The following is a 19,787-nucleotide window of genomic DNA, read 5'->3' as shown; positions in this document are numbered from 1 at the left end:
AAGCGATATTGGTTTTTCCATTGATGGTTGAGGTACTCAGTTTCCCTTTGAAATAAATTTATTTTTGAAGTTAAGACAAGTGTTGATTTAAAACAAATGCTAAATAAACAATATATAGATGATTTGTGGAGATGGGCAAGTTGTGAAAACGATACGCAAATTACTGCAACCTGGGAACACTGCATAGACCAAGCGAGTAGGAAGAGACACCTGGAAGGAATTAGAGGGTCTCTCTCACTTCTCTCTTTTCCAGGGTGGAAGAGGACTGGGTCAGATCCTGCTCCCCATAGAAGACATGGTCATGAGCCTGGAAGACAGTGGTTCTCAAGCCAGGGTCCACAATCCAAGATGCTGTTTCCAAATCCTTTGTGAGAAGAAAAATAAGGACGCTGTGTATGTCAGGGCAGGAATGCCAGTTGTTCTTTCTTAGGTAAGAATGTACTTTATTCTGGAATTATGTTCTTATTTTGGTATGAGTACATGTGTGTTAATGTTCATGCTTTAGTGGTTGCCTGATGATAATAGATTGCCATTGTTTCTTGTGATTGTTTCAATAGCTTTACTTGGCAAAACAAAAAGCCGGCAATCTTATCTTAACAATCTCCTCCTCTATTTTTTTTCTATATATCACTGAATCTCTGTTCTAGGAGACTTCAATTGCAGGAAACAGCTTGCCTTCTATAGTTAGAGGAAAAAGGTATTGATAGACCCACCATTATAATTGTGGTTAATAGCAATGCAAAAAAGCAAGCCATAAATCCTTATTGAACCCAGGAGCTGCTGTTTATCATTGAAGAGATCATTCTTTCTCTCCAGTGTAACTAAATAAAGATGGGAGATTAGCGAAATAAGATAGCTGTTAAATTAAAGAGGAAAAAAGTTCAAGTTTCAAGGAGGCTGTTACAAAAACAAACAAATATACAAATAAACCAACCCCCAAACTCCTAGACCAATATGTAGCTCTCAGTGGCCTTGAAGACCATCTCACTTGAGATGGGCAAGCTGATAGCCCATTAAAAATGGCAGCCCCACCCCCTCTCATACTCTGATGATGGAAATGCAAACTGGTGTGTCAGGCTAACTCCTTGACCTAGTGATTCCTTTTCCACTCATTTGCCTGAGAAAATATCATAATTAGGCACAAGTAATTAATTACAAGGCTACTCATCAAAAACATCACTTACAGTAAATAGTGAAAAGCTAAATACAACTTAAATCAGGAGATTGGTTGGGTAAGTCATGGTACATCGATAGACTAGAATAGTGGAAATATATAAAAATATGCTGTAGAAAAATACAAAATGTTGTATAAAGATGTTAAGAATATATTGTTAAATGAGAAAAGCAAAAGAGTGAAACAGGTACAGAACATCGGATACAGAATGATTTAATTTTGACTTAAAAGATTGGTACATTTTATCTGGATGATGACATTATGGGTGAGTTCTCTTTTCTTCTTTTAGTGTAAAGGTATTTTCTAAAAACGTCTACAGTGAAAATGTACTACTTTTACTTTAAGGGGGAAAAAAAGGTGATTTCTTTAAATTGGGCCCCACTTAACCTGTTTAAATGGGTCAGCAACCATACGCCTAAGCTTAAAGTTATGTATTTGTGGACTTGCATTTTGCAGTGCTGACGTGCTTCCCCTAGAACCAAAGGGAGACACTAAACCTCTCTGCAAACTCTTTGTAGATTCCCATCTGTGACTTGATAAATATTTGATGCAGTGGCCAGTCAACATCCCTACATTAGTGAAACTTCTGCCCAGGAGCAACTGCACAGCTCTCAGCGATGAGATCGGAATAAGTTAAAAAGAGTGTATTCATTAGCTACTTCAAAAGGTTTGGTTTTTTTAGCTGGCAACTTCACAGACTGGATTATTGGCTCTGCTGTCTACTGCGTGACAACCAAAAAACATACTATTGCAAGGAGGAGCCTGCTTCTTCCCTTAACAATATTTTCTTTCCTTTTTGTTCACAGCCCAGGAGGCAAGTGCAGCATGACTCACCCCCTCCCTTCCCCTTGGTTAAACAGCTGTGAATATCTAAAATGAGTTTAGGGTCTGCCCAGTAACTTTGATGCCCCAAACCTGGAATCTGGTCCCCCTGTCTGATATAGTTTTACATAATGAGATGGACCACTTATTCTCTCCACACATTCATGGTTACAATGGATAATTAAAAAGTCAGCACTTTTGTTCCCAAGTAGCTTGAGTTGACAAGTAGAATGGGTGAACAAAATGTAGCAGGGCAGAGAAGGGGTCTGAAAATAGCTGAAATTAATTGCAACTGTAGGGGCCTCCAGAAGGACCTGGGCAAACTCCTACTCATTCCTCAAACCTCAGTTTAAATGTCACCTCTTCTCGGAAGCCTACCAGGATCCATCTCCACTGTTTCAGGCTTGGTGTCCCTCCCCTGAGCTTCCATAACTACTGTGATTCTCCTGCAAGAGCACCTAGGCTGTATTATAGTTACATGCTGGTTTCTAGCTCTCTGTAGCCAGCTGGGTTTCAGGAAGACTGTCCCGTTCACCACTGCCTAGCATAGTATCTGGCACTTTGAAAAGTGCTGAATAAATAGTTATGGAATTGAATACATTTGTCTGGAAATTACTGCTGCAGAGGACTCAGAACATTGCAGGATCATATGGCATCACATTTGAAAGTTTCCTCCATTCAGTGCTCCATGCCCTACCTGTCATAGCTCTCCAAGCAAGCAGTTGTTCAATCTCCTTGCACACTTCTAATGACAAGGAGTTCACCTCCTTCAAAATAGACGTAGACTTTGAGTGACTTAGGAAGATGAGTAAAATAAAAGATGAGCATGACCAGTCCTGAGCTAAATCAGGAAGTAGTTAATCCAGCTTCTCATTTTTCTGCTGGACCTTTATCTCAATGGGGAGGTCAAGTAAACCCCACCCACGTGCCCACTGATAGCAGTTTAAGGCTCTGCTTTCTAAGCCAGAGGGCTGGACACTATGCCAAGGAGTTCTTGAGCTCTAAGAGGAACATGGAGTGAAGCATCATTTTTACTTGGAGATCTGGAGGGAAACATTTTTATATTAAAAAATATATATATATATATATATTTTATGGAGAAAAATATATGCATGATTTTAAAGAAATAACACAAGACTTAAAAGAAATTGATCAGAATCTTTTGGGCTGAGCCTTCAGACTCCTGTGGGTTAAGAATTCAATTTTGGTCTGATGGGTTACTTTGGTGGAAAAAATATGAGAAATACTCCAGGCTTCACATGTTAGCATCTTTTACCCGCTGGGAGGATTTGCATTTCCATTGGTTTCTTCTGGAGACTGGAAAGGCTTTAGAACTAAAAGGAATCACTGTATATAATGGTGGAATTTCAGGCGGCGTGAATTGGGATAGAGTGACAGACATTTCCCAGAAGAGGTCTTGCATTTATAAAGCCCATTCCCTAGCACTCTGTCAGCCCTAACAGTTAGTCCCAGTTCAGGATGGGTACAGTAAATGTCCATTTGATTCAATTTTGACATGGTTTGAGCAGCGACTTTAACCCCTCTAAAGCCTCAGTTTCCCTAGCTGTAAAATGAAATGAGAGTATTTGCCTTGTAGCGGTATTGTGAGCCTACTGTATAAAAAGTACCTAGCTCGGTGCCCAGTACATGATAAGCACTTAATGGTAGTTCTTGTCAGCATTACTTATAAAATGAACATGTGCTGAATTAGACCCACCCCTGAATTTGTGGACCTGGGCAAAAATATAAATGGAGAAACATATGTCTAAATATTTAAAGTTATAAACAAGCTAACAACTGTTAAATAATAGTAAAATATGTCCTATCCTCCTACAGTTAAAACAAAATTGAAAATAGGTCTTTTTTGTCCTTAAACATTAAAAAAAATTTTTTGTGTGTGATAAGAACATATAACATGAGACCTAGAGAACAAGTTTGCTTATTTATTTATTTGGCTGCATCGGGTCTTAGCTGAGGCATGTGGGATCTTTTTTGTGGCGCACAGGCTTCTCTCTAGTTGTGGCGTGTGGGCTCAGTAGTTGCGGCACACGGGCTTAGTTGCCCCACGGCATGTGGGATCGTAGTTCCCCAACCAGGGATCGAACCTGCGTCCCCTGCATTGGAAGGTGGATTCTTAACCACTGGACCACCAGGGAAGTCCCTACAGAACAAGTTTTATATGACTGAATATCAGCAGGCTTTAAAGTTGACTGCTCTTTTTTTTAAATTTATTTAATTTTATTTATTTATTTTTCTATACAGCAGGTTCCTATTAGTTCTCTATTTTATACATATTAGTATATACATGTCAATCCCAATCTCCCAATTCATCCCAGCCCCCACCCCCACGCTTTCCCCCCTTGGTGTCCATACGTTTGTTCTCTACATCTGTGTCTCTATTTCTGCTTTGCAAATCGCTTCATCTGTACCATTTTTCTAGGTTCCACATATATGTGTTAATATACGATATTTGTTTTTCTCTTTCTGACTTCACACTGTATGACGGTCTCCAGGTTCATCCACGTCTCTACAAATGACCCAATTTTGTTCCTTTTATGGCTGAGTAATATTTAATTATATATATGTACCACATCTTCTTTATCCATTCATCTGTCGATGGGCATTTAAGTGCTTCTGTGACCTGGCTACTGTAAATAGTGCTGAAATGAACATTGGGGTGCATGTGTCTCTTTGAATTATGGCTTTCTCAGGGTATATGCCCAGTAATGGGATGCTGGGTCATATGGTAATTCTATTTTTACTTTTTTAAGGAACTTACATACTCTTCTCCATAGTGCCTGTATCAATTTACTTTCCCACCAACAGTGCAAGAGGGTTCCCTTTCCTCCAAACCCTCTCCAGCATTTGTTGTTTGTAGATTTTCTGATGATGGCCATTCTGACTGGTGTGAGGTGATACCTCATTGGAGTTTTGATTTGCATTTCTCTAATAATTAGTGATGTTGAGCAGCTTTTCATGTGCCTCTTGGCCATCTGTATGTCTTCTTTGGAGAAATGTCTATTTAGGTCTTCTGCCCATTTTTTTAAATAAATAAATTAATTAATTAATTTAGGCTGCATTGGGTCTTTGTTGCTGCACACGGGCTTTCTCTAGTTATGGTGAGCAGGGGCTACTTTTCATTGTGGTGCACGGGCTTCTCATTGCGGTGGCTTCTCCTGTCGTGGAGCATGGGCTGTAGGTGCACAGGCTTCAGTAGTTGTGGCACACGGGCTCAGTAGTTGTGGCACACAGACTTAGTTGCTCCGCGGCATGTGGGATCTTCCCGGACCAGGGCTTGAACCCGTGTCCCCTGCATTGGCAGGCAGATTCTTAACCACTGCGCCACCAGGGAAGTCCTTCTGCCCATTTTTTGATTGGGTTATGTTTTTAATATTGAGCTGCAAGAGCTGTTTATATATTTTGGAGATTAATCCCTTGTCCATTGATTCATTTGCAAATATTTTCTCCCATTCTGAGGGTTGTCTTTTTGTCTTATTTATAGTTTCCTTTGTTGTGCAAAAGCCTAATGAAGCAAAAGCTTCATTACATCCCATTTTTTTATCTTTGTTTTTATTTCCATTACTCGAGGAGGTGGGTCAAAAAAGATCTTGCTGTGATTTATGTAAAAATGAGTGTTCTGCCTATGTTTTCCTCTAAGACTTTTATAGTATCCGGTCTTACATTTAGGTCTTTAATCCATTTTGAGTTTATTTTTGTGTATAGTGTTAGGGAGTGTTCTAATTTCAATCTTTTACATGTAGCTGTCCAGTTTTCCCAACACCACTTATTGAAGAGACTGTCTTTTCCCCATTGTATATCCTTGCCTCCTTTGTCATAGATTAGTTGATCATGGGTGCATGGGTTTATCTCTGGGCTTTCTATCCTGTTCCATTGATTTATATTTCTGTTTTTGTGCCAGTACCATACTGTCTTGATTACTGTAGCTTTGTAATATAGTCTGAAGTCAGGGAGTCTGATTCCTCCAGCTCAGTTTCTTTCCCTCAAGATTGCTTTGGCTATTTGGGGTCTTTTGTGTCTCCATACAGATTTTAAGACTTTTTTGTTCTAGTTATGTAAAAAATGCCATTGGTAATTTGATAGGGATTGCACTGGATCTGTAGATTGCTTTGGGTAGTATAGTCATTTTCACAATATTGGTTCTTCCAATCCAAGAACATGGTATATCTCTCCATCTGTTTGTGTCATCTTTGATTTCTTTCATCAGTGTCTTATAGTTTTCTGAGTACAGGTCTTTTGTCTCCTTAGGTAGATTTATTCCTAGGTATTTTATTCTTTTGGTTGCGATGGTGAATGGGATTGTTTCCTTAATTTCTCTTTCTGATCTTTCACTGTTAGTGTATAGAAATGCAAGAGATTTCTGTGCATTAATTTTGTATCCTGAAACTTTACCAAATTCATTGATTAGCTCAAGTAGTTTTCTGGTGGCATCTTTAGGATTTTCTATGTATAATATCATGTCATCTGCCAACAATGACAGTTTTACATCTTCTTTTCCAATTTGTATTCCTTTTATATCTTTTTCTTCTCTGATTGCTGTGGCTAGGACTTCCAAAACTGTATTGAATAACAGTGGCAAGAGTGGACATCCTTGTCTTGTTCCTGATCTTAGAGGAAATGCTTTCAGTTTTTCACCATTGAGAGTGATGCTTGCTGTGGGTTTGTCATATATGCCCTTTATTATGTTGAGGTAGGTTCCCTCTTTGCCCACTTTCTGGAGAGTTTTTATCATAAATCAGTGTTGAATTTTGTCAAAAGCTTTTTCTGCATCTATTGAGATGATCATATGGTTTTTATTCTTCAATTTGTTGATATGGTGTATCACATTGATTGATTTGCATATATTGAAGAATCCTTGCATCCCTGGGATAAATCCCACTTAATCATGGTGTATGATCCTTTTAATGTGCTGTTGGATTCTGTTTGCTAATATTTTGTTGAGGATTTTTGCATCTATATTCATCAGTGATATTGGTCTTTAATTTTCTTTTTCTGTAGTATCTTTGTCTGGTTTTGGTATCAGGGTGATGGTGGCCTTTTAGAATGAGTGTGGGAATGTTCCTTCCTCTGCAATTTTTTGGAAGAGTTTGAGAAGGATGGGTGTTGACTCTTCTCTAAGTGTTGGATAGAATTCACCTGTGAAGCCATCTGGTCCTGGACTTTTGTTTGTTGGAAGATTTTTAATCACAGTTTCAATTTCATTACTGTGATTGGTCTGTTCATATTTTCCATTTCTTCCTGGTTAAGTCTTGGAAGGTTATACCTTTCCAAGAATTTGTCCATTTCTTCCAGGTTGTCCATTTTATTGGCACAGGGTTGCTTGTAGTAGTCTCTTATGATGCTTTGTATTTCTGCAGTGTCCGTTGTAACTTCTTTTTCATTTGTAATTTTATTGATTTGAGTCCTCTCCCTCTTTTTCTTGATGAGTCTGGCTAAAGGTTTATCTTCTCAAAGAACCAGCTTTTAGTTTTATTGATCTTTGCTGTTGTTTTCTTTGTTTCTATTTCATTTATTTTTGCTCTGATCTTTATAATTTCTTTCCTTCTACTAACTTTGGGTTTTGTTTGTTCTTCTTTCTCTAATTGCTTTAGGTGTAAGGTTAGATTATTTATTTGAGATTTTTCTCGTTTCTTGAGGTAGGATTGTATTGCTATAAACTTCCCTCTTAGAACTGCTTTTGCTGCATCCCATAGGTTTTGGATTATTGTGTTTTTGTTGTTATTTGTCTGTAGGTACTTTTTGATTTCCTCTTTGATTTCTTCAGTGACCTCTTGGTTATTTAGTAAGGTATTGTTTAGCCTCCATGTGTTTGTGTTTTTTACATTTTTTTCCCTGTAATTGATTTCTAATCTCATAGCATTGTGGTCAGAAAAGATGCTTGATGTGATTTCAATTTTCTTAAATTTACCGAAGCTTGATTTGTGACCCAAGATGTGATCTATCATGGAGAATGTTCTGTGTGCACTTGCGAAGAAAGTGTAATCTGCTGTTTTCGGATAGAATGTTCTATAAATATCAATTAAATCTATCTGGTCTATTGTGTCAAAAGCTCATGTTTCCTTATTAATTTTCTGTCTGGATGATCTGTCCATTGGTGTAAGTGAGGTGTTAAAGTCCCCCACTATTACTGTGTTACTGTCGATTTCCTCTTTTATAGCTGTTAGCATTCGCCTTATGTATTGAGGTGCTCCTATGTTGGGTGCATATATATTTATAATTGTTATATCTTCTTCTTGGATTTTGATCCCTTGATCATTATGTAGTGTCCTTCTTTGTCTCTTGTAATAGTCTTCGTTTTAAAGTCTATTTTGTCTGATATGAGAATTGCTACTCCAGCTTTCTTTTGATTTCCATTTGCAAGGAATATCTTTCTCCATCCCCTCACTTTCAGTCTGTATGTGTCCCTAGGTCTGAAGTGGGTCTCTTGTAGACAGCATATATATGGGTCTTGTTTTTGTATCCATTCAGTCAGTCTTTGTGTTTTGGTTGGAGCATTTAATCCATTCACATTTATGGTAATTATTGATATGTACGTTCTTATTACCATTTTCTTAATTGTTTTGGGTTTGTTTTTGTAGGTCCTTTTCTTCTTTTGTGTTTCCTGCTTAGAGAATTTCCTTTAGCCTTAGTTGTAGAGCTGGTTTGGTGGTGCTGAATTCTCTTAGCTGTTGCTTGTCTGTAAAGCTTTTGATTTATCTGTCAAATCTGATGAGATCCTTGCCAGGTAGAGTAATGTTGGTTGTAAGTTCTTCCCTTTCATCACTTTAAATATATTGTGCCACTCCCCTCTGACTTGTAGACTTTCTGCTGAGAATCAGCTGTTAACCTTATGGGAGTTCCCTTATATGTTATTTGTCTTTTTTCCCTTGTTGCTTTTAATAATTTTTCTTTGTCTTTAATTTTTGTCAATTTGATTACTATGTATCTCAGCATGTTTCTCCTTGGTTTTATCCTGCCTGAGACTCTCTGCACTTCCTGGACTTGGATGGCTATTTCCTTTCCCATGTTAGGGAAGTTTTTGACTATAATATCTTCAAATATTTTCTCAGGTACTTTCTCTCTCTCTTCTCCTTCTGGGACCCCTGTAATGTGAATGTTGGTGCGATTAATGTTGTCCCAGTGGTCTCTTAGGCTGTCTCCTTTTCTTTTGATTCTTTTTTCTTTATTCTGTTCCACAGCAGTGAATTCCACTGCTTCCAGGTCATTTATCCATTCTTCTGCCTCAGTTATTCTGCTGTTGATTCCTTTTAGTGTATTTTTCCTTTCAGTTATTGTATTGTTCATCTCCGTTTGTTCTGTAATTGTTCTAGGTGTTTGTTCTTTAACTCTTCTAGGCCTTTGTTAAACATTTCTTGTTCTTGCAAACAGTTCTAGATCTTTGCCTCCATTCTTTTTCCGAGGTCCTGGATCATCTTCACTATCATTGCTCTGAATTCTTTTTCTGGAAGGTTGCTTATCTCCACTTCATTTACTTGTTTTTCTGGGGTTTTATCTTGTTTCTTCATCTGGTACCTAGTCTTCTGCCTTTTCATGTTGACTATCTTTCTGTGAATGTGGTTTTCGTTCCACAGGCTGCAGGACTGTAGTTCTTCTTGTTTCTCCTTCTGCTCTCTCATGGATGAGGCTATCTAAGAGGCTTATGCAAGCTTTCTGATAGGAGGGACTGGTGGTGGGTAGAGCTGGGTGTTGCTCTTGTGGGCAGAGTTTAGTAAAGCTTTAATGTTCTTGTCTGCTGATGGGTGGGGCTGAGTTCCTTCCCTGTTGGTTGTTTGGCCTGTAGGCTCCAGCACTAGAGCCTACAGGCTCTTTGGTGGGGCTAATGGTGGACGCCTTCAAAGTCTGATTCTCTGGAAATTCCTTCTCCCATTGCCGGACCCCCAGGTTGGGAAGCCTGACATGAGGCTCAGAACCTTCGCTCCAGAGGGTGGACTTCTGTGGTATAATTGTTCTCTAGTTTGTCTTGACTGATCTTTAATTTTTTGCACATATCTGAGAGTTTTGTTGTTTGGCTGACAAAGGCATATGTAGTTCATACATTATGATATATGTGTACTCAGCCATAAAAAGAAATGAAATTGAGTTATTTGCAGTGAGGTGGATGGACCTAGAGACTGTCATATAAAGTGAAGTAAGTCAGAAAGAGAAAAGCAAATACTGTATGCTAACACATATATATGGAATCTTAAAGAAAAAAAAAGGTTCTGAAGAACCTAGGGGCAGGGCAGGAATAAAGATGCACACACAGAGAGTGGACTTGAGGACACGGGGAGGGGGAAGGTTAAGCTGGGATGAAGTGAGAGTGTGGCATGGACATATATACACTACCAAATGTAAAATAGATAGCTAGTGGGAAGCAGCCGCATAGCACAGGGAGGTCAGCTTGGTGCTTTGTGTCCAGCTAGAGTGGTGGGTTAGGGAGGATGGGAGGGAGACGCAAGGGGGAGGAGAAATGGGAATATATGTATATGTATAGCTGATTCACTTTGTTATACAGCAGAAACTAACACACCATTGTAAAGCAATTACACTCTAATAAAGATGTTAAAATTTTTTTTCTTATTTTCACTTTAGCAGTATTGCTAATTATGTTGTTATAATTAGGATTTTTACATAATTTGTGTTCCAATGATAGTAATGCCAAATTAGTCAACCTTGCTTAAGTCATTGTATTTTTATTTTAAAATCAATTTTCCTATAGAGAAAATTTGCTGTTTAGTCAATAGCAACTGAAATAGTCAATAAAATTATTGTAGTAACATTTGCATTCAGAAATCAACAATGAATTTTACACATAAAGTTCAAGTAGTGTGATGGGGTCTTATGTTAATTATTATCATAGAAATATTATAAAATATTCTAAGTTCATCATATAAATCATCACTTGTATTGCAATTTTCACCTTCTGTAAAAGCAGTATCTAAATTCATAAAATATTGAAGTCCTTTTTTAAAAATTTCAAGTCTGAAATATTGTAAGGAAGACCAAAAATTGGTAATATGTTCTACGATTTATTCAAATCTCTATTTAATTGACACTGTACCTTGATCCATAGTAACCCAAAAATAGTCTCATTAGAAGTTAGTTTGGAGATTATTTATATGTGAATACTCTTTTAGAGTGATGCAAATATTTTTATTTACTTGTTTTGATTTTCTTATATTTTATAAGAATGTCACATTTGTTACATACTTCACATACTGTTTATTTCAATTTAGGGAAAATAGTTTCTCTAAATTAAAAAGAATTCATCTTAAAAAGGCAAAACAGCCAAACTTGTATCAGTTTGAGTTTTTGGAGTTTCTGCAAGCTTTGGCTAATATTATTATAGCAAGCAGCAGTTCACAGATAAATGTGGGTAGTGCAAATTCAAAAATAATTTTTTGTCAAAGATCACCATTCTCTTTACTTAAGGATCATCTTTTCTCTCTTGTACAATTCTATTGCATCTTGTCATCTTGTGTAAATTAACTTTTAATGCTTTAATGGTATTTAGTCAGCATTCCCTTTGTGTGTCTGAAAGTGGTTGTAGTGGTAAATATGACATGTTTTTCTTATCAAGATATTTCATATTTGGGCAAACATAGAAAATATCTTTTTTTTTTTTTTTTTTTTTTTTTTAACAAGACCAATAAACAAATCCACAAATGATAACAAGCACTAAAAACTAAACTAAGATAAACTTAAAAATCAGAAACAAATCAGTTGCAGACAGCAAACCCCAAGTCTACAGTTGCTCCCAAAGTCCACTGCCTCAATTTTGGGAACATTCGTTGTGTATTCAGGTATTCCACAGATGCAGGGTTCATCAAGTTGATTGTGGGGATTTAATACACTATTCCTGAGGCTGCACTGAGATATTTCCCTTTCTCTTCTTTATTCGCACAGCTCCTGGGGTTCATCTTTGGTTTTGGCCCCTCCTCTGCATGTAGGTCGCCCTCAGGTGTCTGTTCCCCGCCGAGAGAGGAGGAGGTTAAAGCAGTGTCTGATCAGGGCTCTCTTGCTTTCAGTCTGGGGAGAGGGAGGAGTACAGTAGTCAGAAAATATCTTATGTAATCATTGAATTGCTCCAAATATGCCATACTTAGTACAGTTGAGAACGTGTCTCTGAATAAGGAATTCAAATGATGCATTGTCCATGGATCACAAAAAATGCTTGTTCCTTCCTAATGGCTATTATTGTTAGCTTGCCCTCACTAGTCTTTCAATCAATACCTGAAATTCAAAGTTATTTTTGCAGTTCAACATTTTAACAGTTAGCATGAAACCAATAAAATGTTCATTAATTTTGACTTCCTCGATTTTCATCTTTTGATAGTTTGACAGTACATGTGATGAATGTTATTTGTTCAATATGATTTGTCCCAGTGTACACTAGTTAAATTAGTTATCATTAATGTTAAAAATTGTATGTGTAATTTCTTTTCTCACTTTTAATACTATTTTGAATTCTCTATTTTTATATGATTTTTTTAAATTAGTTTTTAATCTATCTTATATTCTTGGCCATTCTGGCATCAAATTTGAAAGTAACTTTTTCTACCAAACTAGAAAATGTCCATTGTTTTCTATCAATGTTGTCCTGTTGCCACACAAGGCTTAGCTAAATATGGAACACCTATGATTATTCTTTTTTTTTACTTGAAGTATAGTTGATTTACAATGTTGTGTTAGTTTTAGGTGTACAGCACAGCGATTCAGTTACATATATATATACGTATATACATATATACATACATATACATACACACACACATATATATTCTTTTTCAGATTCTCTTCCCTTATAGGTTATTACAAAATATTGAGTCCTATGACTATTCTTTAAGAATATCATAGCAATATTTTATATCAGTATTTACATGTTTACTGGTTTCTTGGTTGATTACTATTTGCTATTCTTTTAGGTTTTTTTTTTCCAGTTCTAGTATTTGCATATGCTGAGGTTTTTGTTTGTTTGTTTGTTTTTGGTACAGGTAACATTTTGTATTCTTTTAGTTGAGAACCTCAGCATTTCCAGTCACAAATTGTTTCACTGGCCAAAGCTAATTGTGAAATATGTAACAATAGTAACAAAATACTTCGGTCTTTTTCAACTTAAAATATTAAAAAAGTTTCTGTGGTTTCTTTCTCTATTTGAAAAACATTTTATTTTGATGTGAAATAATTAAAATAATTAAATTTTCTGCCATGTTTATTCAATGGAAAATTCATAGCCAATAATTTGAGTCATCTTACATTTTTCCTGAAGTAGTCTCATGATTTCAGAAGGCTATGACAGACTTTTTCCAGGATACTTTCCAACAAACAGTAAAGAGCCAAAGTTTTCATATTTCTCATCCAATTTGCCAATTTTCTTGCAAGTTCTTTATCTTTTGATGGGCGGGCCAGAATTGCATGTGTTTTTTCTGAGCTGTGAATTTTATAGGAAAAGTATATTTTTCATTGTTTTCTTTTGATCAGGAAAAAAATTTCATTAGTAAATAACATAAGGTAACAGGTGTTTCATTCAACCTTTTCGAGTCGTGGATGCTAAGAATACTTTGGTTGCGTATTTTCCTTGTTTTGCTCAGTAACTAAAATACATTAAATAAAGAACTTGTCATGCCTGTTTGTGAATTGTGTGTGGGTCATGCTCAACAAGTCTGTTTACTTTCAATGTCTGCAATTTAAAAAATTGAAGCAGACCACCTCTTTGAATGTATTTTACTTATATCTTTTCAGTCCTTAGTATCCTGAGCCCCACTTTCATATTTTGTGGTTCTACCCCAATCTCAACTTGTTCTCATTCTCAGTGATCTGTAGAATTAAAAGATAAAATGTAATCATATTCAAAAGATTCCAAAATTGAATATGTGTCAGCAAAAATATAATTAAAGTAAATGTTAAAATATTGAAAAATTAAAATTATTTTTATTTGCTGTGTCTCACAGAATAGGAATCCCTGAGGAGAGGGACCTCCTCTCCTCAGAAAGTCACTTTTTTTCTAAAATATCCAAAATAATCTACTAAAATTAAAAAACAAAATAAAAATAATAATTAATGATCATTAAAATTTAAATAAAAATTCAAATAAAGCTTAGTTTTTACTTTAGTTTTAAAATGTAATTATATCTTATAAAATATTCTCATAAACAAAATTATTTGCAATTCTTGCATTCAATATCCATCAGTTGCTAATGCCAAAAAGTGGTATTATGCTTCATGTCTCAAACATGTTATATCTAGGGTATGCATAAAAATGATTTAAGGATAATATTGTTTAATATTGCAAAATGTTCTCTGGCTGCCTCGTGTAACTATTGCAAATACTGCAGTAATTCGCGAGTGCATACAGGTCTAGAAACTGGAACTCGAAGAAAGGAAGAAAATAGATGCTCAGCACTCCTGGGAAATGATACTTTATTATGCAAGAATCTATAGCATTCATGACATCTGAAAGGAAGGATTTGACAAGTGAATTAATTTGTCTTTTCTCTTACCTAAATGCTTCCACAGCTCAAATTCTCCTTACACTCCTAAGCAGTGTCCTTCCACAATGCTGGCAGCAAGACAACCAATGATTCTTCTTGACATTTGAATCAAGTCACCCTTTGCTTTCAGGACAGAGGGCAAGAGCTGTGGAGAAGCATTTCCTGCGGCCTGAATGGTGTTAGTCATCAGTGTGGATGTTTAGGGTGATGGCTGCTCTGTGTCAGCAGTGGGTACCCAATCTCATAGGTTCTTTAATAAGCTTACCTTTTCATTGTGTGTTTGCAATTTTCAGACTCTCTAATACATGAGGTCCAAGGTAGGAGCCCCTCTTGACCAGATCTGAGGGTCATCCTGAGCTCAGTAAAAGAATTCAGGGCTTCCCTGGTGGCGCAGGGGTTGAGAGTCCGCCTGCCGATGCAGAGGACACGGATTCGTGCCCCGGTCTGGGAAGATCCCACATGCCGTGGAGCGGCTGGGCCCGTGGACCATGGCCGCTGAGCCTGCGCGTCCGGAGCCTGTGCTCCGCAACGGAAGAGAACACAACAGTGAGAGGCCCGCGTACCGCAACAGCAACACAAAAAAGAATTCAACACTACTTACCTGTGCAACCCGTATGTATAAGGTGGAAATAGCTAACCCCCACTAGTACCTGAATAAATTACCATATAAAAAGTTGGGTGTTTTTTTTTCTAGGCAACTTCTACAGTAACGTACACACACATATATTTTTAACGTTTTAAAAAATATATAAATGCTATCATACTATAAAAACTTTGTAAGCTTCTTCTCTGACTTAACGTATTGTATACTGCTTTCCATATTGGTATATAAAATTCAACATTGACTTCACCTTACTAAAAACTACAATGATATCACTAAATTTTTAAGCCAGTTCCTCCTTGATTGACATTTGTGTTTTCAAATTTTTATTCTAGATGGACAAGATATTCTCATGAACCTCAAAATATGAGCAGGTGGAGGAAAACTACCAATAGCTCAAGAACCACATGGTATCAGTGTCTGCGCAGGAGGGAGCCATGAGGTATCTGATAGACCTGAGAACAGAACTCTAAAACTGGCAATAGTACTCACTGAAAAGCGGGGTAGACCAATTTGAGAACAACTACTAAAACTGGGAGGGGGTTTTCTACACTTCAGTAAAGATATGGGTGTGTGGGGTCCAAGATAAGGCCTAAAGGAGCTGGTGTGGTTTTCGGCTCTGTGAACTTCAAATTACAAAGCTCCTTTTCAGAAGAAAGTCTCACACCAAAAGAATACTTCTGAGAGTAGAATCCAAATGAAGAAGGATGGGGTAATAGAAGCAAAGGAAAAAGAAAGTCTAGATAAAAGAGCAGAGGAACTACATCTCAGAAAGTACAGGCCATTAAAAAGTTCTTGGTAAGGACACCAGAAGAAGGAAATCTAAAGTAATGAAGCCAGAAAAGTTATCCTGATTCACCCTTCCTTCATAAAAGAAAAAGTAAATCCATATAAAAATGAACAATAGAATAAGATTGTGTTCAAATCCAGCACTAAGTTAGATGTGTTAACTAACCATATTGTGGTGATCATTTTGCAATGTATAAGTGTATCACATTATTACATTGTACACCTTAAACTTACACAATGTTATATATTAATTATATCTCAATAAAGCTGGAAAAAAATCCAACACTAAGTCATTATAAGAAAAAAAGAGGACTTCCCTGGTGGCGCAGTGGTTAAGAATCCGTCTGCCAATGCAAGGGACATGGGTTCAAGCCCTGGTCCAGGAAGATCCCACATGCCGCAGAGCAACTAAGCCCGTGCGCCACAACTACTGAGCCTGTGCTCTAGAGCCCGCGAGCCACAACTATTGAGCCTGCATGCCACAACTACTGAAGCCTGTGCGCCTTGAGCCCATGTTCTGCAACAAGAGAAGCCACTGCAATGAGAAGCCCATGCACTGCAACCAAGAGTAGCCCCTGCTTGCCGCATCTAGAGAAAGCCTGCGCGCAGCAATGAAGACCCAACACAGCCAAATATAAATAAATCAATTTTAAAAAATAAAAGAAAAAGAAAGGGCAGAATAACATTCTAATAGTGAAAACATATCAGAAAGACATGCTTATAAAACAGATGAAAAATTTATTATTTCAAAATGAGATAAAAAACTAATAAAATAATATCAGAGAGGAAAGGACTATATAAATCAGAAATTAGAGAAGCTCAGAAATGATGTAGGAGAACTCAGAATTAATATTAATCATTTGAGAGATGGAGACTAAAATAGAAAAAAACAGAAGAGTGAATAAATATATCAGATAACAATAGGTGAAAAGGAGGGAATTCCAACAAATCAAAGAGATCTGTGAGAAAGTGGTAGATGTGGAAAGGTAAACAAATGAACAAACTATAATAGAAGACCCACAAAAAAAAAGCAGAGGAAATTTTAAAATAATTTAAATTTAAAAAGCAAACATTTGAGAAAAGTTTTCCTGAAGTAAAAAAAGATTTGACATTAGTACCTAGGAAAATCAATCCAGAATGACCAATGTCAAGGTATATTCTCAGAAAACTTCTGGACTTTACAAGAAAAGAAAAAACTCTTTTGGGCATCTAGTCAAAATATCAAGTCACCTAAATGGGAAAGAAATGATTGTCTTTGAACTTTATTCCAGAAGAAGTAGAGAAACAGGGACTTCCCTGGTGGTCCAGTGGTTAAGAATCCGCCTTCCAATGCAGGGGATGCGGGTTCGATCCCTGGTCGGGGGACTAAGATACCACATTCCACGGGGGAACTAAGCCCGCGTGCTGCAACTACTGAGCCCACGTGCTCTAGAGCCCATGCACCACAACTAGAGAGCCCCTGTGCTCTGGAGCCTGCACGCCACAACAAAAGATCCCGCACGCTGCAACGAAGATCCTACGTGCCGCAACTAAGACCTGACGCAGCCAAATAAAGAAATAAAGAGAGTAACATATTGAAGATATTCAAGGAAAGAAAACATGAGCCAACGATTTTATATCTAGTCAACATGCCACAAATGATGAACATGAAAGAACCAGAGACTACTGCTCCCATGAATTTACTGAAGAAAGGTTTTTTAGACAACCAAAATGGAAAGACATTGGCATAAGGACTGATGGTAAGCATAAAATATGTATTTACCTATAAAACTACGATGGTTATAAGAAGAGTACATGACCAGGCAAAGTAGATATTATATAATAATTAAAAGGGAAGAATGGTAAGAGGGATGAAATATAGAATATACTTGTTGCTGATGAGGATAAAAGGATATTTATTCAAATGAGATACTGCTGGATAGGGATAAGAGAGGATAGAAGAAATTATTAATTAATTTTAATATTGTTGAGGAACCAATAGAAAATAACAAAAATAAGATGGGGGATGGAGTTTATTTTAGTTTTATTATAAAAGTAACCATTAAAATAAAAATAAAACCTTCCTAAATACCAAATACATTTGAGAGAACAAATAAGTGAAACACCCGTGCTATAAAACACTTGCATTTGTATAACATAAAACAATATGAAGTGAAAACAATAACGTGCAGAAGAGTATATGCGGTATACTACTATTTGAATAAAAAAGACAAAAATGAGGATATATGTATATGCATGCACATATACATATATATTATTTGCTTATTTTTGCAATTAAGAAAGGATAAACCAGAAACTTATGCGCAGGGATTGAAGAAAACTACTCTGAGTTACATTTTATATAGTTTTGACTTTTTAACTATGCTACTGTTTTACATACTCAAAAAATTAAATTAGCTCTTGCTTTGGCAGCATGTATACTAAAATTGAAATGATACAGAGATTAGCATGGCCCCTGAACAAGGATGACATGCAAATTTGTGAAGCATTCCATATTTTTGTCATGGATGTTAACTAAACTTTGGTAATTGTATTAATATATACATGTGCCAAATCATTATGTTGTATACCTTAAACTTACAAATCTTATATAGCAGTTATATCTCAATAAAACTGGAAAAAAATTAAGAAGCCCACTATCACAAAGAAAAAAATTAAGTCAACAAGGAAAGGAAAACTCTAACACTGAATATAAAGAGAAACAAATGAACCTATTTCGAGGTTAAAAGTTTTTTTAACAGATCTTTTTACCTTTAGTGGGCTATATTCTAGGGATTAAAAAAAAGCACTGCAAACAATCTGGAACTTTATTAGTAGATTTGTTCTTGGTAGTGGTACTGATACAGTAATTCTGATACTATTGGATGTATTGTAAGGAGGAGCAAATGAGTAAATATATTGATGTTGGATTGAAAACCAGGTTTTCACTGTGGGAGAAAAGAGATAAAAAATATGCACTGGGAGGAAAAGAGGAAGAATCCTGTGGTGTTGGACTGGAGTTGGGGGATCAAGATAAATTTATGATTTAAAATCAAACATACTTCCTGGCTCTGTCCACTGAAAGGACCTAGACACAATGACATCCCGATAGCAATGAGCACTCTTACCACCCAGTTTTTGCTTTCTATGAACTACTTCTCACTAAACGTAATCAAGTTATCTTGGGGAAATGGCTGATTCTAGGTCTGAATCAAAGGAAAGTACAAAATGAGCTTGGGCTTTCCTCTGCTAGAGAGCAAAGAAGTGCTCAAACAATGATGGGGTTATGTCGGAAGGACAGAGACCAGCTGGAAGGGGCTCCCACCTTGAAGGGGCCAAATTTGGGACAAATTGAAAATCGAAAAGAAAATGAGTGGTAATGAAAGATCTGAGTTCATAATAATACTCAAGAAAATTAAAAAGTGAGTGTGAGGGAAGAGAAATCTCTTTTCCTTAAGCAGTAGAATGCCACCTAATAAATGTAGAGAGGAAATGATAAAATTCAAAAAAATGTGATCTTTGTAATCACATAGTTGATTCAGGCAAGGTTTACTAATGGCTGCTAAAACTTTGGGTGAAAGTTGTTGGAGAACAAGATATTCTCAAAGTACTATCCCACAGATTACTTATTAATTGTAAAGACATCTTTTCAAACTCTTTATAATGGAGCATTCTAGCAGATAGCATCTTAATCAACTGATTAAACTTAGCATGACCAATAATAGGACACAGTGGCTCCCTGTGCCTCTTGTGATGTGCTAAGAAGGACCCAACATCACCTCTGTAGAGTTTTTGCTAGAAATCTTTAACAAAATCTAATTCTGAAGAAACAACCAGATAAAAACAACTGGCCTGAAAGTGACAGGAAAGACCAAAAAAAAAAGCAGAAGAGCTGTTTTAGAATAAAGGAGACTGGACCAAACAAACCAAAAAA

The 19,787-nt window shown here is 36.6% G+C and overlaps 1 long non-coding RNA gene and 1 pseudogene across 1 annotated transcript in view; both read left to right on the top strand.

Moving 5' to 3' along the window:
• The window catches only part of LOC132422026 (uncharacterized), a 59,019-nt gene extending 44,200 nt beyond the window's left edge, over window positions 1–14,819 (top strand). The window contains exons 4-5 of the long non-coding RNA XR_009518803.1: window positions 254–430; window positions 14,778–14,819. This is a non-coding gene — a long non-coding RNA (uncharacterized lncRNA). The remainder of the gene's footprint in view (window positions 1–253; window positions 431–14,777) is intronic.
• Window positions 14,820–18,274: 3,455 nt separating this feature from the next.
• LOC132423717 (U6 spliceosomal RNA) lies at window positions 18,275–18,374 on the top strand (annotated as a pseudogene).
• Window positions 18,375–19,787: the final 1,413 nt, after the last annotated feature.

The sequence above is a fragment of the Delphinus delphis genome, chromosome 3 (genome assembly GCF_949987515.2).
Source record: "Delphinus delphis chromosome 3, mDelDel1.2, whole genome shotgun sequence".
NCBI lineage: Eukaryota > Metazoa > Chordata > Mammalia > Artiodactyla > Delphinidae > Delphinus > Delphinus delphis.
This window is presented reverse-complemented; position numbering and strand designations above follow the sequence as displayed.